Source organism: Lithobates pipiens, unplaced genomic scaffold, assembly GCF_037356315.1.
Source record: "Lithobates pipiens isolate NorthernLeopardFrog02 unplaced genomic scaffold, aLitPip1_a1.2 Scaffold_8, whole genome shotgun sequence".
NCBI classification, from domain to species: Eukaryota; Metazoa; Chordata; class Amphibia; order Anura; family Ranidae; genus Lithobates; species Lithobates pipiens.
The window spans coordinates 150,596,571-150,622,617 of NW_027507903.1; positions in this window are offsets into that span (position 1 = coordinate 150,596,571).

Genomic DNA, 26,047 nt, shown 5'->3' on the forward strand with positions numbered 1-26,047 from the left:
TAAATTGTTTTGTTGCAAGTGCACTAACAGCTTCAATCACCTTGAAGTCAGAGGCATGAAAATCACAACTTCCTGTTTTTTGGATGGCCTTGCATCTGTGTGAAAACAACTTTTTTAAATAAATCTTTTCTTCCCTCTGTACTAAATGAAATCACAAGATCACAAGAAAACCACATCTAGATACAAATCATGTAAAAGCAATATTGCTAAGCACCATCGCTAAGCAAATTAGAAAGAGAACAGACAACCAGAGGAAAAGAGGGAGCAAAATTTCTAAAAGAATCCCTCACTGACACATCATGCTCAGCTTGGGAATAAGTAGCCATACATTCATAAATCAAGGTGCTCTTTTCTAAAAATAGATAAAGATATTCTGACAGTTTTGAAGAAAAACTGGATCTATAACCTAAAGCCATGAAGAAACATGGAGAGGCAAGTATCTTGTTTATTCAACTGTTTCGCAGTCGCTGCTATACAGTGAGCACATTGCTGGACAAGCTATTCATTAAAAATGTGACCCTGCCGCTACCCCTGGTCCAATGCCCGCTCTGCGGCCTGACTTCCTCAAGCTGTGTGCTGCAGGCTGTATGCTTGTGTTTACTTCTCTTTCCTTACTCCCTATGTTCTTCCATCGTCCCTGCTGGCTTTCCTTTTAGTGCTTCAATCCTCAATGGCTCTGTCTGCAGCTCTTGACTTCTCGTCCTTTCTCTCCCTGTCACCTGCCAGCGGCTGCAGAGACACAGGAGGAGGATTGATTGGTTGCATCACCAGGTAAAAATACATGAAAAATGCCTGAAAAAATAAGACTAATGCAGTCATTACATCTAATAATTGGTAAGCTGCAATTTATTACATTTTAGTTTTTGAGTTTATTACCACTTTTAAGTCCAGTGAAAGTTTCTGTATTTACTATTGTTATTCTGTTATGCTGGTTGCATATACAGTAATAAATATGTTCATTTTGCTTTTTTTTTACTCACTTTAAAGTTGTAATACTGGGGGTTATTTACGAAAGGCAAATCCACTTTACACTGAAGGTGCACTTAGAAGTAAAGTCGCTGTAAATCCGAGGGGGACATGCAAGGAAAATAAAAAACAGCATTTTATCTTGCACATGTTTGGATGACAAAATTAGCAGAGTTTCCACTCATTTCAGATCTATCCTTAATGCTGCGTAAACACGATCTGATGGTATTCCCGACGGAATTCCGTCGGGATTTCGCTCAAGCTGTCTTGCATACACACGGTCACACCAAATTCCGAATGTCAAGAACGTAGTGACAGGCATACCCCACTTTTAAGTACACAATGGGGTTTATTTACTAAAGCTGGAAAGTGCAAAATCGGGCTCAATTCTGCATAGAAACCAATGAGCTTCTAACCTCAGCTTGTTCCATTAAGCTTTGGTAATAAAATCTGGAAGCTCATTGGTTTCTATGTAGAAGTGAGCCTAATGTTGCACTTTACAGCTTTAGTAAATAAACCCCATTGTGTACTTAAAAGTGGGCTATGCCTGTACAACACATACGACGGGACTAGAAAAAGGAAGTTCAATACCCAGAAGCCAATAGTTTCCATCTTGTAGTTGAATGTGAGCATGTGTAAGTTTTTGTGCGTCGGAATTGCATACACACGATTGGAATTAAGCTCTCATCGGTCTTTTGCTGGCCGAAATTCCGACCGTGTGTAGGCGGCATTTGATTTAGAGTGACTGCACTTCCGAGTGTACTTGCAGTGCAAAGTGGAGTTACCTTTTTTCAATAACCCCCACTGTGTTCTATCAGCATACTAGAGCGTTGTACCACTGCTCCACAGGGAGCACCAGTGCTCCTTCCAACAGTGCTCATGAGCAATACACCACAGGGTATTTTAACCACTTTGCGCCTGCGCTATAGCCAAAAGACAGCTACAGCGCTAACTGCCGGGAGGGCGTCCCTGGACGTCCTCCTGTTTACTTCCTCTCTGCGCACCGCCACAGGCGCGCATCAGGGAAGTTCTGTGTTGGCCGTGTCCCCGGACACAGCCAATCACAGATCATGCTAAATGGCCAATCACAGCAGCCATTTAGCACTCGATCGCAGTGTTCAATGAGAGGTGATCTCATATGTAAACATATGAGATCATCTCTCATTGCCAGCTCTCCCTCCTCACACAGAGACAGCGTGTGAGGAGGGAGAGATGAACGGCTGCAGCTGCAACCAGTGAGTAAGAACACACACACAGTAAAACACACACACACAGTAAAACACACACACAGTAAAACACACACAGTGAAACACACACACACACACACACACACGCCCACCTGTCCCCAGTGCCACCTATCAGTGCCACCTGTCCCCTATCCCCATTGCCACCTATCAATGCCACCTGTCCCAGTGCCACCTATCAGTGTCACCTGTCCCCAGTGCCACCTGTCCCCAGTGCCACCTATCAGTGCCACCTGTCCCCAGTGCCACGGGCCACCTGTCCCAAGTGCCATGTGCCAACTGTCTCCAGTGCTACGTGTCCCCAGTGCCACCTGTCAGTTGGCTTTTAATACAATTTGAAGCCCAGAATATTCAGATCCACTACAAAGCACAAGGGAAGTTTCAAGCAGAAAAATAATGGGAAAAATTGATAGACTTGTGTGGTTCGTTTATTTCCGAACTTAAATTCTGACTCTTTTTTTTTGGGGGGGGGGGGGGGGGGGGAATTCGGGCACATGTGAATTTCCGAATTACAATAGTACCGAAATTAAATGAATAAATGAAAAAATAAAGATTTATTTTTTTTGGATGAAATTCAAATTTGAATAGTTTTCAAATCATTTTCGAATAGTTTTAGAATTTGAATTTGAATGGTAAAAATAATAATAGAACCATCTTCTGAAATTCTAATTTCAAAAAGAATAAATTTGAATTTGAATACATAAGAAAAGAATAGAATAGAAAAGAATAGAACAGAATAGACTATAATACAATAGAAAAGAAAACAATAAAAAAAAATAGTATAGAACAGAAAGAATATAACCATTTCCCAAAATTCAAATAGAATCAATTCATATTTGAATAGAATAGAAAAGAATAAAAATAGAATAGAACAACAAAGCAATAGAATAAAAAAAACAGAATAGAAAAGAATATAACAGAAATAGAAAATAAAAGAACAGAATAGACTAGAATATAATAGAAACAAATATAACAGAATAATATGGAATAAAAAATAATAATATAACCATCTTCTGAAATTCTAATTTCAAATAGAATAAATTTGAATTTGAATACATAAGAAAAGGATAGAATATAAAAGAATAGAACAGAATATAATAGAATATAATAGAAAATAACAGGATAGTTTAGAAAAAAAACAACAGAATAGAATAGAAAGAATATAACCATCTTCCATAATCTGAATTTCAAATATAATAAATTTAAATAGAAAACTATTTAAATAGAATAGAATAGAAAATAAAATAATAGAATAGAAAATAACAGAATAAAATAAATAAATATAAAAATAATAGAATAGAATAGAAAGAATATAACAATTTCCTAAAATTTAAATAGAATCAATCAATAGAAAAAAATAGATTAAAATAGGAAGATGGTTATATTAATTCTATTCTATTCTTTTGTTTTTTTCTATACTATTGTGTTATTTTCTATTCTATTCTACTCTATTCTTTTCTATTCTATTCAAATTCGAATTGATTCTATTTGAATTTTGGAAAATGGTGATTTTTTTTTCTATTCTAGTCTATTGTTTTTTTAATTCTATTCTTTTCTATTCTTTTCAAATTTCAGAAATGGTTATAATCTATTTAATTACATTTGTTTTTATTCTATTCTATTCTATATCTTCTTTTCTATCCTATTTTGTTTTGTTTTACTCTATTATATTATATTCTTTTATTATATTTTCTGTTATATTCTTTTCTATTCTATTCCTTTATTTTCTATTCCATTTTATTCTCTTTGGAAATTGGAAAATGATTCGAATTCATAAACTTTTTGGATCAATCCGAATTTGAAAATTCAAGTCAGTTTGAATACAAAAAAATGATACGAATTCCGAAAAAATTAAATGGGTTAAACTAATTTAACTAAACTAATTTATCTAAATAACAAATCGAAACAGAACTAAATTAAACAAATGTTTTTTGATCTGCACAATTTAATAGAACTGTCAAACCATCCAATGGTTAGTGTTATAACTGATCACATGTGCAGCATTATGGCAGTTGTAGATTAAACAGAGGCAAAGATGACAGTTTCCTTGGCTGAAAGCGATATTTATCAAAACTGGCGCATACAGAATCTGGTGCACATGCCAGAAATGAAACTGTTGTATGGATGGGTTTACTTCCACTTTCAGGCCAGTTCATACCACATGCAGTCCAGTGCGTTTTTTTTTTCATCAAAAACGCATTGAAAGTAGGGTATATGGTTTTCAATTGCATAGTTCACACCAGTGCTTGCAGTTCTAGTATGTTCCAGTTACAGAAAAAAAAAGTAGAACATGCTGCATTTTTCCTGCACTGGACTGTACTGGAACGGTGTAAAACACGTCAAAAATGAACTGGAATGCACCGGAATGTACGCACTGCAACACACTTAGGACCAGTTCACACCACAGTCCAGTGTGTTTTTTTCTGCATCAAAAATGCATGGAATGAAGGTTATATGGTTTTCAATGGCATAGTTCACACCAGTGCTTGCAGTTCCAGAAAAAAAGTTTTTCTGCACTGGACTGTACTGGAATGCTGTAAAACACATCAAAAATGCACTGGAATGCACCGGAACGCACCTAAATGCGCCAAAAATGCACTGCAACACACTTCAGTTCACACCAGACACGGTCCAGCAAATTTTTTTCTGCATCAAAAACGTATGGAAAGTAGGTTATATGGTTTTCAATGGCATAGTTCACATGAGTGCTTGCCGTTCCAGTGCGTTCCAGTTCCAGAAAAAAAAGTAGAACATGCTGCATTTTTTCTGGACTGGACTGTACTGGAACGCTGTAAAAAGCATCAAAAACTCACGGGAGCGCACAAAAACACACTGGAACATCCATGTTCTTATTTCAGGTTAAGGGAAAAAAAGGAGGGGGGTGCACTGGACTGGATCAAAAACGCACCAAAAACGCACTGGAACATCCATGTTCTTATTTAAGGTTAAGGGATAAAAGGGGGGGAAATGCACTGGACTGAATCAAAAACGCACCAAAAACGTACTGGAATGCATCAAGAATGCGCATGTAAAAAAGTATCTGGAGCGCATCGGGACTGTGTTTCTATGATGTGAACTGGCCCTTAAGGTTAAGAAAAAAAAGGGGGGGGGGGAGCACTGGACTGCATCAAAAACGCACTAAAATGGATCAAAAATGCACTGAAATGCATCAAGAATGCGCACGCAAAAAAGCATCTGGAGCACATCCGGACTGTGTTTCTATGGTATGAACTGGCCCTTAAGGTTAAGAAAAAGGAGGGGGGAAAAAAGCACTGGCCTGAATCAAAAACACATCAAAAACGCACCGAAACGCATCAAAACGCGCATGCAGAAAAGCACCTGGAACGAATCCGGACTGGCCCTTAAACTCTTTAGCAAATTTATTGAAATAAGCCAGCTCCATTTTTGAATACTGTACTGTATTTTATTTGAACGAAAATGCACAATATAAAAAAATCAAAAATACAATGGCTATTCATAAATCCAGACAAACAAAAAGGGAAATAGATACAGTAGTTGTCAAAAAAGTTTAGTATTTTATTCTTAGTTAAATGTTCCTTTACTCTAAGCGTATTGCCCATGTATACACATTCTCAATTTTGTCTCTGCAAAAAAAAGATTTATATTTGCAACTGGAGCAGTGGACCATAGTTTCCGTCCAGTTAAATCAAATCAGAACAGTAAGCATATCTGTGAGGTTTTTGAGTTACTAGAAATTCTGAATCAAATTGCACACTGCTGGACTGAAAGACTGCATTAGCAGCAGCTGCTTTGCTGGAAATGACGGTAGTATTTGTCAGCCTAGAAGAGTCTTGAGGCTGCTTCTGAGAGATAGAAGGAGGCAACTGATAAGAAGAGCATCAGAAGGGCAGTTAATTGCCTCCAGTCTCTCGGTGCCGGGAATATTTAAAATCTATGGGATTAAAGGCAGATTAAAAACTGTGGAAGCAGGGACCCAATAGCGCTGAAAGATCCTAATCAGCAAGGGTAATGGCAGAGAAAAAATGAACGTTGCAAATAAAATGACAGATAGGAAATTCAGATCTGCTTCTAATGCTCAGAGTTCCATCTTGTAAGCACAATTCATCTACGTGTAAATCATTTTTTGGCTTCAAGCTTATCAGGCAATCGTTGAATTAAAAATGCTCTTTCCTTGGAGGATTAAAGAGGTTGATTGAAGTCACTGTGAAAACTGGTTAATAAGTCTGGAAATGTCAGGAGGGTGCTTTATAAAAACTCAGTGTACTTTTAATATCAGTTCTATAAAACAGGAAGTTTAAAGCGGTTCTATATTGGGAAATGTATTTGAATATACTTTTTTTTTTATTTTTTTTCATTGGCCTATGCGTGTTATACTGTATTCTACATTTTAAACTTGTTGTGTGTTTGGAAGGTAGACAGATGCAAAATGTTTTTTTTTGCATGGCTGAATGATGTTTAGATTAAAACTGTACCATGCAGTGCATTGTTGGAAATAAACTTATTATCTGTTGATGGTTGAAAACACAAGGGATGAATAATAATATTTAATTTTTTTGAAGCACTTCTTTAATTGAAAAACACTTTTGCAATTATAATGCAGAGTAGAATTCTGCTGGAATAAAATCCAGACAATGTATTTCAGCACAGCAAGTCCCAGTGGACGAATAAATAAATTATCTTGCTATTAGCCTCCATTCCCATAACTCTGGTGGCTCTCCACTCACAGGGCTTTCGCAAGCCATTATTTGGTTGGTAGCTGGAAAGGGAAGTTAACAAACAAGATCTCAGGGGTATTGCTGACAAGGACATGAATTAAGAGTTCTGGAAATAGTACATGCTAAAACTGTCTCTTTTGCTAATCACATTGAACATATTTGGTTAAGTACACAAATTGCGTGTGTGTTTATATATATATATATATATATATATATATATATATATATATATATGTTATTTATTTTTTTCATTAAAAAAATGCTACTTTACTAACTGAGAATGAAAACAAATAATGATTATAAAAAAAAAACAAAAAAAAACATAACAATATATATATTGGCATTGATTTAAAAATATGTTGTTTTATTTACTTATATAGCACCATCAATTTACGCAGTGCTTTATACATACATTGTACATTCACATCAGTCCCTACCCTCAGGGAGCTTACAATCTAAGGTCCCTAACTCACATTCATACATACTAGGGACAATTTAGACATGATCCAATTAGCTTGCCAGCATGTGTTTGGGGTGTAGGAGGAAACCAGAGTACCTGGAGGAAACCCATACAGGCACAGGGAGAACATGCAAACTCCAGGCAGGTTGTGTTGTGGTTGGGATTTGAACCAGTGACCCTTCTTACTACTAGGTGAAAGTGCTACCCACTACACCACTGTGCTGCCCATTTTCAGATAGATTTGCATTTATTGTTAGTATAAAACTATGTTAATGTTTCTGTTGGAATGTATAAATAAAGAATAATAGAAAAAAACTGTAATAACTCTAGAGTTCTATAATGCTGCTCCAGTTTTCCCTCAATTTTATTTCTGTGAGTTGAGCTGTTTAGCCTTGAAATCTCTGTTGAAGTGGTGGATCTAGGTTGACTTGTAAACTATCTGAGGGCTACAAAGAAAAGGTAAGAGGGTTGCATGGGAAGAGGAGTGGCAATCTCCCTAACCCCACAGAGCACCTTCCAGGTTCTTCCAGGTTCTTCACTCTCCTCCCTCTCTATCCCTCTCATAATTTGAAGCTCACTGTATAGGTCTATTGTCTTCAATTTCCTTAAGAATTGCTATGATCTACTGGCCCCCTGGACCAGTATCAAATTTCCTTGTTGACTGCCTACCCTACTTTCTCTCTTCTGAAATTCCCACAATCCTTCTTGGCGACTTCAACATTTCTGGTAATACTCCTGGGTACATGCTTCTACTCTAATGGAAACACCCTCGGCCTTGTACTCTCCTACCTCTGCACCTCGTACAACCAACCTCTCCAACAATCCTTTTCCTCTCTCTGATCACTACCTTATTAGAGCCGCTCTCTCCCTGTTCCTACAAGCCTACAAGCCTGAAAAACAGATGACACTAGAAGTCTCCCAAATGGCTTCTCGCAAACTGCAAATAGTAGTTCTTGTGACTTTCTTTCAACAATGGCTTTCTTCTTGCCATGCTTACATAAAAGCCTAAATTGTGGAGTGCACGACTAATAGTTGTCCTATGGACAGATTCTTCCATCTGAGCTGTAGAGGTTATCAAGGGCCTCTTGGCTACTTCTCTGTTAAATGCTCTCCTTGCCTGACCTGTCAGTTTAGGTGGACAGCCATGTCTTGGTAGGTTTGCAGTTGTGCCATACTCTTTCCATTGTTGAATGATGGATTGAACAGTGCTCCGTGAGATGTCCAAACCTTGGGATATTTTTTTATAACCCAACCTCTACAACTTTATCCCTGACCTGTCAAGTGTGTTCCTAGACCTTCATGATGCTGTTTGTTCACTAAGGTTTTCTAACAAACCTCTGAGACCTTCATAGAACAGCTGTTTTGATATTAAGATTAAATTACACACAGGTGGACTCTATTTACAAATTAGGTGACTTCTGAAGACAATTGGTTCAACTAGATTTTAATTAGTTGTATCAGAGTGGGCAGGGAGCTGAATACAAATGCACATCACACTTTTCACATATATATTTCAAAAAAAAAATTTAAATCATTTATCATTTTCCTTCTACTTCACAATTGTGTGCCACTTTGTGTTGGTCTCACATAAAATCCCATTAAAATGCGTTTATGTTTTTGAGTTTAACCACTTAAGGACCGCCGCATGCCAATGTACGTCATTACAATGGCATGTACAGGCACAAGCACGTACGTGCTTGCCTTCCAGCAGGTGGGGGATCCGATCGTACCCCCTCCCGCTGGATGCGGCGGTCCGGTTTGCTTCAGGAGCAATACGGGATGAGGGGATGGCCGTTGGTTTCTGGCCATCCCCTCTCGATCGCTCCTGGCGAATGAGAAGCTTCCTCCCACTGTGTATTGTATACACAGGCAGGGAGGAAGTGATGTCATTCTCCTCGGGGCGGTCTTATTGACCGGACTACGAGGAGAAGACACAGTAAGTCTGCACCAAACACTACACTGACACCAAATAACACATAGGCACACAAACCCCCCCCGATCACCCCCCTGATCGCCCCCGATGTCCCCCCTCCCCCCTCCCCCCCAGTGTCACTGATTGCAGGGATCATTTATTTACTGATCACTGCATTCAGTGTCAAAAAGTAAAAGTAAAAACTGTCAGGGCAATTAGTGTTAGGTCCAGGGTAGCCCCCTACCACCCCCCAATAAAGATTTAACCCCCTGATTGCCCTTAGAGTTAACCCTTTCACCCCCTTTTGCCAGTGTCACTAAGCGATCATTTTTCTGATCGCTGCATTAGTGTCGCTAGTGTCGCTAGGTAGCTAGTTATTTTTTTAGGTTCACCGCCAGGTTTTTATAGCGCTAGGTACCCTGATATACTACCCCATAATGGTTTTAACCCCCTGATTGCCCCTAGTTAACCCTTTCACCCCCTTTTGCCAGTGTCACTAAGCGATCATTTTTCTGATCGCTGCATTAGTGTCGCTAGTGTCGCTAGGTAGCTAGTTATTTTTTTTAGGTTCATCGCCAGGTTTTTATAGCGCTAGGTACCCCCATATACTACCCAATAATGGTTTTAACCCCCTGATTGCCCCTAGTTAACCCTTTCACCAGCGATCACAGTATGAGTGTCACTGGTGACACTGGTTAGCCAGTTAGTTATTTAGGTTCCCCGTCAGGTTTTTATATAGCGCCATCCCCATATACTACCTAATAAAATTTTTAACCCCCTGATTGCCCCTAGTTAACCCTTTCACCAGTGCTCACCATATAAGTGTTACTCTGGTTAGTTTGCTTTTTATAGCATCAGGGCACCCGCCATTTATTACTCAATAAAGGTTTAACCCCCTGATCACCCGGCGGGTGATATCAATTAGGTTTTAGGGTCAGGGTCTGCGTCGCCCCAGGCAGCGCTAGGTTAGTGCCAGTACCGCTAACACCCACCTGCAAAGCATAAACCTACCGTAGTGGTATAGAATCTGAACAGATCAATATCTGATCTGATCAGATCTATACTAGCGTCCCCAGCAGTTTAGGGTTCCAAAAAAATGCATTGTTAGCGGGATCAGCCCAGATACCTGCTAGCACCTGCGTTTTGCCCCTCCGCCCAGCCCACCCAAGTGCAGTATCGATCGATCGCTGTCACTTACAAAACACTAAACACATAACTGCAGCGATCGCAGAGTCAGGCCTGATCCCTGCGATCGCTAACAGTTTTTTTTGGTAGCGTTTTATATTTAAATCCGGAAGGAAGTGCTTGGTTTTCGGGGTCCAGTACGTGGCTAGGCTCCCCAAAAGTCCCCCACATGTGGTATTCCCGTACTCAGGAGAAGCAGCAGAATTTATTTTGGGGTGTAATTTGACTTATGCCCATAGCATGTGTGAGCAATATATCATTTAGTGACAACTTTGTGCAAAAAAAAAAAAAATTGTAATATTCCTGCAACTTGTGGCAACATATAAAATATTTCATGGACTCAACATGCCTCTCAGTAAATAGCTTGGGGTGCCTACTTTCCAAAATGGGGTCATTTGGGGGGGTTTTGTGTTATTTTGGCATTTTATGGCCTTCGAAACTGTGATAGGTAGTGAGGAGTGAAATCAAAAATTTGCACTCTTAGAAATCCTGAAGGCAGTGATTGGTTTTCGGGGTGCCGTACGCGGCTAAACTCCCAAATAGTCCCACATATGTGGTATCCCCGTACTCAGGAGAAGCAGCAGAATATATTTTGGGGTGCAATTCCACATATAACTATGGCATGTGTGAGCAATATATCATTTAGTGACTTTTTGAAAACTTTTTTTTTTTGTGTCATTATTCAATCACTTGGGACAAAAAAAAATATTCAATGGGCTCAACATGCCTCTCAGAAATTTCCTTGGGGTGTCTACTTTCCAAAATGGGGTCATTTGGGGGGGGGGTTTGTACTGCCCTGCCATTTTAGCACCTCAAGAAATGAGATAGGCAGTCACAAATTAAAAGCTGTGTAAATTCCAGAAAATGTACTCTAGTTTGTAGACGCTATAACTTTTGCGCAAACCAAAAAATATACGCTTATTGACTTTTTTTTACTAAAGACATGTGGCTGAATACATTTTGCCCTAAATGTATGACTAAAATTTAGTTTATTCGATTTTTCTTATAACAAAAAGTAGAAAATATATTTTTTTCTCAAAATTTTCGGTCTTTTCCATTTATATCGCAAAAAATAAAAATCGCAGAGGCAATCAAATACCACCAAAAGAAAGCTCTATTTGTGGGAAGAAAAGGACGCAAATTTAGTTTGGGTACAACATTGCATGACCGCGCAATTACCAGTTAAAGCAGTGCAGTGCGAAATTGTAAAAAGACCTCTGGTCCTTAGGCTGTTAATTGGTCCGGGGCTGAAGTGGTTAACATGACAAAATGTGGAAAATTTCGAGGGGTATGAATACTTTTTCAAGGCACTGTAAATCTGCCCTCTGAATATACAATTTCAGCCTGCACATTGCCAAGCAGATCTATTTTATTACTCTTATTAACACCTTCTCATCCAGTCCCCGTCCACTCCTCTCTACCTTTAACTCTTTATTTCACCCTCCACAGTCTCCACCCACTATCCCACTCACTGCCCAGGAGATCGGCAATAACTTAAAAAATAAGATTGATTCAACTTGAACGTGACAAAATATTCACTCTACAGATATCCCCCCACTTAACACCCCTATGTCAACAGGTACATTCAACTCTCCCCATATTCAACCCTGCTACTATAGGCAAGGTTGCTAAAATTATTTCTAACACCCACCTAACCACCTGTCCCCTTGTTCCCTCTAGTTCCCTCTTATATACTACATTCACCCTCAGAGCCTATCCTACACTCTCTAACTCACATCTTCAATCTCTCCCTTCTCTTCTGGCATCTTCCCCAACTCTCTAAAACATACACTAGTCACCCCTATACTTAACCACTTCAATATCAGGCACTTTCCTCCCTTCCTGCCCCTGACAATTTTTTCCGCACTTTGAATGCGCGGTCATGCAACACTGTACCCAAACTAAATTTTTATCATTTTCCACAAACAGAGCTTTCTTTTGGTGGTATTTGATAACCTTTACAGTTTTTATTTTTTGTGCTCTAAAAAAAACGACAATTTTGAAAAACAAAACTGATGGGGGCTGATAGGTGGCACTGATAGGCAGCACTGACGGCACTGATAGGCAACACTGATGGGCACAGATAGTTGGCACTGAATAGGCATAAATGAGTGGCATCCGAAGGGCATTGACAGGCATTACTGATGGGGCACTGATTGGCACTTTTATGGGCACTGATTGGCATTGTTGTTGGCACTGAGTGCCTATTTTTTGGGCACTGACAGGCGTTCTTTCTGGGGCACAGGCTGGCAGGTGATAGGCACTTATTGGCAGCTGATGGGAAAATCTGATGGGGACTGCAGTGATGATCAATGTTCTGATTATCAGCGCAGACCCCCCCTAACAAGGAGAGCAGCTGATTGTCTCTTCCTGTCAGCGTGAACCGAGGAAAGCTGTTAACCGTCACTTCCTGTTTCACGCAATGATTAGCTGTAATTGGTAAGAGCTGATCACGTGATAAGAAGCCTCTTTCAGAGGCTCCATACCAAGATCAAAGTTGCGGTGTGTCAGACTGACACACAGCACCTCCAATCGCCACGCCGTGTGCCCCTTGTGTCGTACCCTCTGCGGGCATGCGGGCCAGCTTGTTATCCTGATTACATCATATGACGTCCTATCAGGATAAATAAACCCCTTTGCCACCACCATACTGCTTTTAAGTGGTTAAAAAAACTTCCTTGGACAGTGCCAATCTTAAAACCCTACACCCTACATCTCTTTTCTCCCCTTTTCCTCTAAACTCCTTAAACATCTGGTTTACAACCAAATGAGTGACCATCTCATTAAGAACAACCTTCTTGATCCCCTACCGTCTGGATTTTGCCCTCAACACTCCAAAGAAACTGCTCTTGTAAACATCACAAACGACTTACTAACAGCAAAAAACCAATGGACACTATTCTGTACTCCTACTTCTGGACCTTTCGGCTGCTTTTGATACGGTTGACCACCAAAGTGTTACTCTTTTTGTCTCTGTGACTTTGCTCTTCACAGGCTTTCATCCTACTTATCCCACCACACCTTCAGTGTCACTTACAATTCTACCTCCTCCTCTCCTCTTCCTTTACTGCTGGGGTCCCCCAAGGTTCTGTTCTTGGACCTCTCCTATTCTCAATCTACACCTACTCCTTAGGTCAGCTGATAGCCTCTCATGGCTTTTAATATAATTTCTAGACTGACGACACCCAAATCTATCTCTCCACCCCTCAGCTCACTCCATCGGTCTCCTTAAGCATCACTAACTTACAAGCAGACATATCAGCCTGGATATCACACCACTTCCTCAAACTCAATCTATCCAAAACCAAGCTCATAATATTTCCTCCCCCCACATGCCCCTTCCCCTGACTTTTCTGTCAAGTGCAATGGTACAACCATCAACCCATCCCTACATGCCAGGGTACTAGGTGTCTGAACTCTCCTTTCAGCCCCACATTTAATCACTTTCCAAAACGTGCTCAATCAAGCTCCACAACATCTTCAAAATGCGTCCCTTCCTAACCAAGGAAACCACAAAGCTCCTAATTCACACCCTGGTTATCTCTCGCCTCAACGATTGCTATTCCCTTCTCATTGGTGTACCTTTAAATAGGTTATCCCCTATTCAGTGCATCATGAATGCTGCTGCCAGACTTGTCAGCCTTACAAACCGCTCAGCGTCTGCGTCTTTGCCAATCCCTCCATTGGCTGTCACTCACCCAACAAATTAAATTCAAAATGCTAACAATAACTTACAAAGTGTAAAGTTGGCGGTTGTTTAGCTCAAGTGTAGCACCTGCTAGCTAGAACTGTCCACACAAATTTTCAGGGCTTGTTGGCCCACTTTTATTAAATAAAATCAAACAAAGTTCCAGAAATGAAAACAAAAGTGGTTTACCTCGCAGGGTTTTTTTTTACCATCAGCAATAAATGACAGTACATTCAGCCTTCTGGCTCACACATGCAAAATTTCAAACAAAAATACAGAGCTGCCTGGCTCTCTTCAGCAGCAGCACCACTGCTCAGGCTGCCATACAGAGCCCTATTGACCCCTGTCAGGCTCGGGTCTCCTATGGCTACTCCAGTGCACACTTGCACTCTCTGGGTTCTCCAGTGCACACCTGCACTTTCTGGGTTCTCCCTCGCAAGCCTGGACTCTTCGGGAGTGTGGAGCCCAGAACCACGGTCCTGATTCTACTATCAGGCCCACACACACCTGAACAATCAGTGTGCTGGTGAGTCTCAAAACCCAGACCCATGACTGGGGATTTCACTAAGAAATCCCCGGGCTCCAGGTCCCAAAGTGTCAAAATGACTAAATAATGAGGAAACTGAAAAGCCAGTTTCCTCCCAAACAAGCAAACAGACAAAGCCCATAGCATCATTGATCCTTAATTCCTCTCTAATTCTGTGCTCAGAGATGTATCAGCCAGAATCCACTTTTTAAACATCAAGGACAGAGCTGTTTTAGCTGAAGGCAAATTGGTAAAATTCTTAGATACTTTCTCTCATATTCCTTTATATGCTGACATATGAGCAGCTAGAGTACAGAGAAGGGGGACACATTGCATCGGTTCACCAAAACCATTCATGAGCATAGGATATCATACCAATGGGGATACCTATGGATCACCACAATCATTCATGAGCATAGGATATCATACCAGTAGGGATACCGTACTAAATAATAATTATGCATCAAGGACACACCTACTTACTTCAGTTCTGAATGAGGCAACTGAGATATTGTACAAATGGGGTTTACTTTGCAACTCCTCTCTTCAGCCTTTAAAAAAGAGGCACTTGGTCATGTATCTGATGGATGGTTTAATGCAACTACCTCCTAATATGTAAAGCTCTTCTGTATGGTTTGATGTTCACCATTTCTACATATCCTTAGTCCATTAGGTTGGCTACTGTGACTGGGTCCTTAGGGACGTGCTCCATTTTTCAAGTCTCCCAGTACCAGTTCATTAATATCTTTTCAGTATCTCAGGCCCGGATGGGCTGTTGACTTTTAACCCATTTGTTGCATATAGGTTAACTCTGTTTGTATCAATTTTTTCACTTTTGGTTCTTATTGTATACAACCTCCATTGCTTATGTGTTATGCTGATATTGCATCTGATACATTTTATACTGCTCAGATTCTGTTGCTGTTATTTATCCCATTTGTGTGTCTGAGCTACTCCATGTGTCCATTCTCAGCTTTAGATGTCGTTACAAAAAACCTCACTGAATATGAAAGACCTTAACAGCCCCTTCAAATGCTCCATAATGTGGAGAAAAGCCATCAAAATTTATTTTTTATTTGTTGTGCCTTTTTGCTGACAAGAAACACGAACACTGTAGCTTTCCAACAACTTTTTATACAATGTGATGGGGTGGAAGGGATATTATTTTAGGAACATTCATTAACATCATTAATACCCACCTTTACATTATTGGTAATCTATATTCTCCCAACTTGCACCAAAACCTTTTTTGACAGACCAGTTACAGTGGGTACAAGCAGTGCCTTAGGGCCTTCCTATTATCTGCAGGGATTTTAAAGCAGTAACCTGCTACCTCTCTGATAATCTCTGATAACCCATATAGGAGACAGTACCACACCATTTATATTTTCCATAGAACAGAGGTCTCATGTGATGCATTGTGGAGCCGCCATGAAAGAGAAAAGGACGAAACCTTTTTCTCCCAAACTCAACATGTATACTCTTAGCTTGATATGTTCCTCATAGACAAATACTCCCTTCGGTAAGTGGACAATGTTCATATCAGTATTATAACCTGACCTGGCCATTCCCCAGTCTCTTTAACCCTCAACCTAGGCCACATGATTCATCCCTCCAGGCCATGCAGATTAAACACCTGTATTGTGTAGTCCAGTCCATGAGCAACATATCAGAGCTGAACTTCAAAAATTCTTTACATGTAGGGGTGTGGCTAGCCGGCGGAGCTGATGGATGCTCGCTGAAAGAGCTCCTCTCTGCAGCGGGACATTGGAGGCGATATTGGCGAATATAAGCCTCGTTTTTCAGCCAAAAGCAGACCGAGAGACGTATGGAGATGCCAACACGCATCCGAAAAAGAGTTCACGTTTTACTCCAACGTACATCATAGCTACTCTTGCATAGACCTGTTCTTAGTAGATAAGTTTACCTTGCAACAGATAACCAGTTCAGAAGTGCTCTGTATTACATGGTCGGACCATGCCCCGATTTCCATCAAGGTGGGGGATCACCACATGGAGACGAGAGCTAAAAGATGGAGGAATGATATATACACATTATCCCAACCTAGCAACAAAAAACAAATCGAAGAAGACCTCAAAGAAATTTTTGCTCTCAACTCTCCATCGGTGAGTGATCCCTTCACATTGTGGAACTCGCAAAAAGCCTTCATTAGAGGGCTACTCATACAAATGAGCAGCAAACTTAAAAAACAAAGGTCGGAAAAATTAAATGGCATACTAGGAAAAATTCAACAGCTAGAAAATGACAATAAGCAAAAATCAACTCAAACTGTCAGAGAATCCCTTTATGCGGCACAGCAGGAATTAAGGACCCACGTAATAGCGCAGCACGATTGCCAACTAAGGTCTCTAAAAGCCCAAACTTATCGCCATGGAAATAGGGCGGGGAAACTTTTAGCTGCCCAAGTAAAAGATAAAATTGTCAAGCAGAAATTACCCTACCTTATAGACCCCAAAACTAATCAGAAACTTTCTAACCCTAAAGATATTGCAGACTCCTTCAGCGAGTATTATGGGTCATTATACAACTTGCATAATGACAGGGATACATACCAACCTAATGAATCCACAATAACGGACTTTTTAAAATCTGTGAACCTACCCAAACTATCGCAGGATGATTTTGTACAGTTAAATTTACCCTTCACACCTATCGAAATTGAACAAGCCATCAAAAAACTCCCCCGCAACAAAGACCCTGGACCGGATGGATACTCATCCGAGTATTATCAGTTATTCAGCCCCATATTAGCCTCATACCTATCCCAAGTATTTGAAAAAGCCAAAGCCACAGCAAACTTCCCTAGGGAGATGCTTACAGCAACAATTATTAACCTCCCCAAACCAGGTAAAGAACCTAACATGCCACAAAATTTTAGGCGAATTTCCCTTTTAAATGTAGATATGAAATTGCATGCCAAACTGAACGCCAATAGATTAACAACTCTACTACCAAAGTTAATAAACTATGACCAAGTGGGCTTTGTGCTAGGCCGGCAAACAACAGACGCTACTAGGAGGATGCTAAACCTTATGCATTTGGTTGGGCAGAGGAAAGAGTCTTCTCTGCTCCTTTCATTGGATGCAGAGACAGAGTCCATTGGGGCCACCTGCGAGGGCCCAATACGGAATCCTAGCACTTTATTTGTCGCCATCAGCATACGTTTACACCGAAGGCCTATTCTCTAAATCATTCAAAATAACTAATGGAACCAGACAGGAGTGCCACTTATCCCCCATCATATTCACCTTACTTATGGAGCTCCTAGCAGAGAAAATTAGAGAGGACCCACTTATAGAAGGAATTTGAACTAAGGAGGGCCATTATAAAATCTCACTATTCGCGGACGATGTTATCCTGTCATTACCTAACCTGACCACCTCTCTGCCAGCAGCACATGAAGTACTATGTCAATTTAGTATGGTATCTTATTACAAAATTAATTCCACTAAATCAAACATGCTAGGGATGCATATAAACAAGCTAACAGAATCAACTCTTAAAAGGGACTTTCCATACCCTTGGACAAATACCCATATCACCTACCTAGGAGTAAATCTCACCTTTCCCATATCAAACTTACTTAATAGCAATTATACCCCGTTGATACACAATTTCCAACAGGACATAACTAAACTTCAAAAATGTTATCTTACTTCGTCAGGTCAAGCAGCAGCATATATAATGTTTATAATCCCTAAACTCATTTACTACTTCAGGGCATTGCCAATTTCAATCCTGCCCTCTTTCTTGTCCACTTTACAAATGCAACTATCAAACTTTCTATGGGCAGGGCAGAGACCAAGGTGTTCCCCTACTATGCAGCACAGACACAAATCAACAGGAGGGATGGGTTTGCCGGTATTGAAAGACTATTACATAGCGGTAATTCTGGACCAGCTAAAAAATTGGTTTAGCACTCCCACAGTCAAACCCTGGTGTCTAATGGAAATGGCATGGTTGAACCACCCCCCCCCCCCCCCTTAGCGCTTCTCATGGCAGCTAGTATAGATAAGCATAGTGTAATCCCAGATCATCCTACTATTCAGGCGGCAGTCCAGGCATGGAAGGAGCTTAAAGTCGATGGTAATGCTTTCTACCCGACAAAAAACATTCCTATTCCAATAGAGTCCACCAAGTGGACAATACCCAATATAAGGCTTAACAAGTGGATAGAACATAATGTGTTGACTTTGGCAGATATAGCCAGAGGAGATAAATTACTCCCATTTGCAGTGCTTCAACAGAAATGTAATCTCCCGGACTCAGAGTTTTTAGCTTACACACAACTGGCCTCATACTTTCATACTATTAAAATTACCTATGTCCCAATTTTAGAAAAAGTATGGACGTATACTCAATCATGCTCCACTAAACTAAAGGGCATCTCATTGATTTACCAATCACTGAACTCGAAGACGCTTTTGTTAAAACGAAGCCATTCATAAAATGAGAAAAATAGATAGGCAAGGAGCATTCTGATCTTCAATGGAAAACTGCAATTAAACATAATTACATATACTCCAGATGCTCAAATTATGAAGAACTAATGCAAAAGATTTTGCTACGATGGTACTATACTCCATACATTACTTCTAAATTTTCTATGGAGAACTCCAACCTGTGTTGCAGAGGTTGCGGAAGAGTGGGAACACTAGTACACATGTTGTGGGCATGCCCGAAACTACAACCCTTCTGTTCAGAGGTTTACCAAAAGATTTCCACAGTAATTGGTCAGAAGGTGCAACCCAGACTGGAACAAGCTATTTTGGGTATGAACCTTAACAAGATTCACATAAAATTCAGATCAGTGGTTACACATATTCTATTAGCAGCAAGGTCTACGGTTATGGGCAGATGGAAGTCCTCAGAAATCCCAGCCATCAGGGACATTGTATTTAGATTGAACTCAATTGCAGAGTATGAACCTATTTTAGCTTATAGAGATGACAGTCTAGTCAAGTATGAAAAGAACTGGTCTCCATGGAGGTCAAGCTCAACCTAGTACAGTCGGATTATTAATTTTCTTTATTTTTATTTTCTTATTCCTTTGGTTTCTTAGCCTCGTTGGCTCTCTTTATATTTCTTGTTATAACTTTGGTTAATATTTGTAAGATGTCCAGTTAAAAATTCAACTTTTAAAGGTTATGATGGATGAAATGACATTGTGACTCTGTACTGTATTTTATATGCTTTATTTGTCACCGAACATTCATTACCCATATACGCATGGAAATGTACCCAAACACAACTGGATGTAACAATTTTGTATGTTTTTTTAATTCTTAATAAAAATGATTGAAACAAAAATTCTTTACATGTAAATCATGATCTGTTGAAGATGTTCACATTCTGTGATCTGCTCATAAAGCCTTTATAAGAGATGTTTTTATTAAACATTGAGCACAAACTAAACATATGTGGACATGTGATTATGTACTTACCAATTCCATTCAAAAAGTAACCACTTGCTGGCCAGCCGCTGCAGATACCGATATGGTGGTTTGTTTAATAGCTATAGCAGGCTTGCGCACATGTCGCTGTGGCCGCTGTGTGTGGCCAGCGGCTGCGATGTCCACTGGCAACCAGCGATCGCTCCACAGAGAGGCAGAACGGGAATCTGCTAGTGTAAACAAAGCAGATCGTCATTCTGACAAGGGACTAGAGAGAGATCGCCTGTTCCTAGTGATCAGGAACAGCGATCTCTCTCTACTCCCAGTCAGTCCACCCCTCCCCCACAGTTAGAAACACCTCCCTAGGACCCACTTAACCCCTTGATCGCCCCCTAGTGTTAACCCCTTCCCTGCCAGTGTAATGTATACAGTGAACAGTGGCTATTTTTAGCTCTGATCACTGTAATAATGTCACTGGTCCCAAAAAAGTGTCAAAAATTTCCGATCTGTGCATCACAATGTCACTGATCACCACCATTACTAGTGCAAAAAAATTAAAATTATGAAAATGCCATAAAAATATCCTGCTATATCTTTTGCACAAACCAATCAATATACGCTTATTGTGATTTTTTTTACCAAAAATATGTAGAAGAATACATATTGCCCTAAACTGATGAAGAATATATATTTTTTTGGATAGTTTTTATAGCAAAAAATAAAAACCATAGAGGTGATCAAATGCCACCAAAAGGAAGCTCTGTTTGTGGGAAAAAAAGGACATCAATTTTGTTTGGGTCTAACGTTGCACGCCCACAAAATTGTAAACAAAATGTTGTAACAAATATTAAAAATCATTCAAACGCTACTTTTTCCTCACCAACATACAATAACATTTACAATCACCCTGCTCAGAGTGGTGTGTTCTCAAAAGATTCTCTTAAGGCAGTGGTTCTTAACTCTTGTCCTCAGGACCCACTAAAAGGCCAGATTTTATGTATTACCTTGGGGAGATGCAGACTAGAACTACAATCACTGAGCAGCAAATGATATCCCATATGATGGATTTCAGATATCTTGCACACCTGGCCTGTTAGTGGGTCCTGAGGACAGGAGTTGAGAACCTCTGTCTTAAGACATTGATAGTCATTATATCTAAGCCTGGCTAAATGCAAACTCTCCCCACCAACTACTGTCTAATCTCCCTCAGTACAAAGAAAAATGAATGCAAAACTAATAGCCCCATGTCTGGCGGACATCCTTACACAACAGGTCCATGCCGATCAAGTAGGGTTCATGAAGGGACTTTCCAGTTCAGATGGGATGAGACATATTCTATACCTGTTGTAGTGGGCAGAGGGTGACCAGGTGCCTTCTCTTCTCCTTTCTTTAGATGCAAACAAGGCATTTGACAGGATACACTGGAGCTAGCTAGAAGTTCTTATGAAATTCAGTTCTACAGGCCTCATTGGTAAAACCATCCAAGCTTTGATTTCTTTTCCCAGTGCTAGAGTTTTCTCCTCAGGACTACTTCATCATGGAACCATTAGCTGAATCTTAACAGTCACATCCAAAAAGATTAGAATTTAAAATCAAAGACACAGAGCATAAAATTGATCTTTAGACAGATGAGAGTATATTATCTTTAACTGATCTCCTTGTGTCATTGCAGAAGGTACAACAGCTGGTAAATGAATTTGGACAAATCTCTCACTAGAAAGTATAGTGCATCCACATCACGTTAGTATTGACCTAATGGGACACCTTTAGGCTGGCCATACATTGTACAGTTTTCTTCCATATTTTTTCCTTAGATTTACCAAAACCATATAATATGAGGTCAAATCTAAACACTTTCAGGTTGTGTGCAATCAGGCACGCCCTTGTACTACACAGTGGAAGGTAAATCTAAAGGAAATTGAATAAGAAAATTGCATGGTGTATGGACAGCTTAAGGGTCTACTCTCTGTGTTCTCTGGTTTCTCTTGGGCCCGAAACTCAGCCCTGCAGTAAGTAGGGATAAAACGCCTGCCCAGCTTACATTTTTTTGCTCAATTAGGAGACCTTACTACAAAGGACTTCTCAACAGTGTAATGAATTTCTCGGCTTTCTGGATTTCTGTACAGGCAGAATTTCAGTTTTAAAAAGTATTTTGTTAATAACTGTTCTCTACTAATTTTGAGCACTGCCAATATCCCTGCCAACATGTTACCTCTCTAAACTACAATCCATACTTACTGCAACCACTACTTGAGGAAAAATAAAAGCAAATTTCCAAGGTGCTACCCTCTACCAGGCCAAAGATAGAGCAGGGAAGGGATATCCTAACATTGCTGGATACTATCATGCTGTTGTACTTGAGCAAATAAATATTGGTTCCTTACTAGAGATAAGGAATGGGTACATATCGAACCGGCACTGTTGGGGTTGCAATGCCCAAAGTTTGCTTGGGGTGCACCTCTTGGGATATAAATCCCCAATATCTATATCTTTCTTAGCAGTAGAAGCTACTAATATCTGGAAATCTTTACATGACAGCCACCTCCAAACTCCAGAGCTGACAGCATCATCCCTACCTATAATGCCTTTGGAACATTTCAGTAAGGACTTTTCCTTACATAACTCTGTATCTTCGGGGCTCTACAATAGAGGAAAACTATAATACAAACACATACTAAGAAACTTTAGGAATTAGGCAAAAATTATCAACTTCCTAAAAAGGATGTTTTATATATTTGAACCTCAGGAATAGGAAGAAGTTAATTGCTACAAAACTGGACATCTCAAAAAAATGTAAAGGCATTTACTTTTTGCACCGTATGATTAATCACCCTCTTAAAATGGGAGGCAGATGTAGCCCAAACTTTTTAAAATTTTCAATAGCAAGGTGTTGTTCCTAGGCCTCTATGTGCCTCACTTTGTATCACATACCAGCTACTACATTGTTGCTACTATATCCTTTGGAGGCTGTTGAGGATGTTCCTCAATCCACCCCCCCTCCATGTGCTAGAGAGAGACTGCGGTTGCAAAGGTACTCTTTCCAATGGAAAATCTCCCCACCAACTACTGTTTAATCTCCCTCAGTACAGAGAAAAAATGAATGCAAAAGGGGGAGATGAGCAAAGCAAGCACCTGAAATTTGATTGTGTAGTTGTGGTGTGTGAACCCTGATCTCGCCTGGAGCAGCATGTGAAATATTTGACATTAGCTGAGTGTTGTCAATAATTCTTTTTTAAAATATGGCTTTGCTGCCTTGGTAATAGACAGTGCCTTGCAAAAGTATTCACCCCCCTTAGCATTTTTCATATTTTGTTGCCTCGCAACCTGGAATTAACATGGATTGTTTGAGGATTTGCATCATTTAATTTACAGAACATGCCTACAACTTTGAAGATGTTTTTTTTTTATTGTGAAGCAAACAACAAATAGGAGAAAATAACAGAAAAAGTCAATGTGCATAACTATTCACCCCCTAAAATGAAAACTTTGTAGAGCCACCTTTTGAGGCTATCACAGCTTCAAGTCACTTTGGATAAGTCTCTATGAGCTTGCCATATCTTACCACTGGGAGTTTTGCCCATTCCTCCTTGCAAAACTGCTCCAGCTCCTTCAAGTTGGATGGTTTGCGCTTGTGAACAGCAATCTTTAAGTCTGACCAAAGATTTTCTATTGGATTGAGGTCTGGGCTTTGACTAGGCCATTCCAGCACATTTACATGTTTCCCCTTGACTCAAGTGTTGCTTTAGCAGTGTGTTTGGGGTCATTGTGCTGCTGGAAGGTGAACCTCTGTCCTAGCCTCAAATAACACAGTGATCACACGGAGAGTGGTACAGGTTTTGCTTAAGAATATCCCTATATTTAGCACCATCCATCTTTCCCTCAACTCTGACCAGTTTCCCAGTCCTGACTGCTGAAAAACATCCCCACAGCATGATGCTGCCACCACCATGTTTTACTGTGGGAATGGTGTTCTTTGGGTGATGTGATGTGTTAGGTTTGCACCAGACATAGTGTTTTCTTTGATGGCCAAAAAGTTAAATTTTAGTCTCATCAGACCAGAGCACCTTCCTCCATATATTTTGGTAGTCTCCCCCAGCCTTTTCGCAAAAACTCAAAATATGCCATTTTGATTTTTGTTGAATGTAATGGCTTTCTTTTGGTCACTCTGCCATAAAGCCCAACTCTATGGAGCGTACGGCTTATTGTCATCCTGTGTACAGATACTCCAGTCTCTGCTGTGGAATTCTGCAGCTCCTCCTGGGTTAACTTTGATCTCTGTGCTGCCTCTCTAAATAATGCCCTCCTCATGGTCTGTGAGTTTTGGTGTGCGGCCGTCTCTTGGCAGGTTTGCTGTTGTGCCATGTTCTTTCCATTTGGTTATGATAGATTTGATGGTGCTCCTAGGGATCATCAAATATTTGGATTTTTATAACCTAACTCTGACTTGTACTTCTCAACAACATTGTCCCTTACTTGCTTGGAGAGTTCCTTGGTCTTCGTGGCAGTGTTTGGTTAGTGGTGCCTCTTGCTTAGGATTTGCAGCCTCTGGGGCCTTTCAAAAAGGCGTATATATGTAATGACAGATCATGCAACACTTAGATTGCACACAAGTGGACATCATTTCACTATTTATGTGACTTCTGAAGGTAATTGGTTGCAGCAGAGCTTTTTATGGGCATCGTAACAAAGGAGGTGAATACACACGCATATGTCAATTATCAGTTTTTTATTTCTGAAAAATAGTTGTATGTATATATTTTTCAAATTTTACTTCACCAACTTAGACTATTGTGTTCTGTTCGATCACATATAATTCAGATTAAAAAAAACATTGAACTAAAGGCTGTAATGTAACAAAATAGGTAAAAAGCCAAGGGGGTGAATATTTTTGCAAGGCACTGTACTTGTTAATGTTCTATGTTACATTTTTTGTCACATGCTTAGTACTTGTAATATTATAGTTGATTATTATATATTATATTATATTACTAGTATCATAGTTGAAGACACTGTATTACATCATTACACAGTTGGAGCTAACACTAATTTCATTGCTCACTCTCATACCCTGGATGTGATATTCCTGTTCATGTTCTCCTTTCTCCTTGTATTGTTGAATATTGAACCCTACTATGCTGTTGTATTTTTTATACAATTGTACTATTGCCATAACTGACAACACTGACTTCTACAAACTGTGTACCAAGCTACTTTTTCCACTGTATTTTGCATTAGCTATGTAACATTGCACAAAATAAAATCAAAACTTTTTTTTTTAAATTAAGTAGTTTACAGTTAAAAACATATGTCAGTTTTATTTATACATTTATTTATTTTCAGTCTATGTCCCTACTGGGAAGCATCACATCTCTTTTCCTGGTGATAATTTTTCACTGGAGGAGATGTCACTGCACAAACAACAGAGAGGAATAAATGGGGACATTTACTGTCATGATAATTCATGATAAGTGCAGATGATAAGTGAAGATAAACTCCCCAATAGCACACAGATGTGAATTTTTTTTTTTTTTTTTAAATGGCGTGGGGGTCCCCCTCAAAATCGATACCTGACCCTCCAGGTCTGATATGGATTTCAGGGGGAACCCCATGCCAAAATGTAAAAAAAAATGGCATGGGCCCCCCCCAAAACCCATACCAGACCCTTATCTGAGCATGCAACCTGGCAAGAAGGGGCGAGAGAGCGCCCCCTCTCCTGCACCATACCTGGCCACATGCCCTCAACATGGGGAGGGTTATTTGGGGTAGCCCCCCAAAGCACCTTGTCCCCATGTTGATGGGGACAAGGGCCTCATCCCCACAACCCTTGCCTGGTAGTTGTGGGGGTCTGCGGGCAGGGGGCTTATTGGAATATGGAAGACCCCTTTAACAAGGGGGCCCCAGATCCCAGACTCCCCCCTGTGTGAAATGGTAAAGGGGTACAAATGTACCCCTACC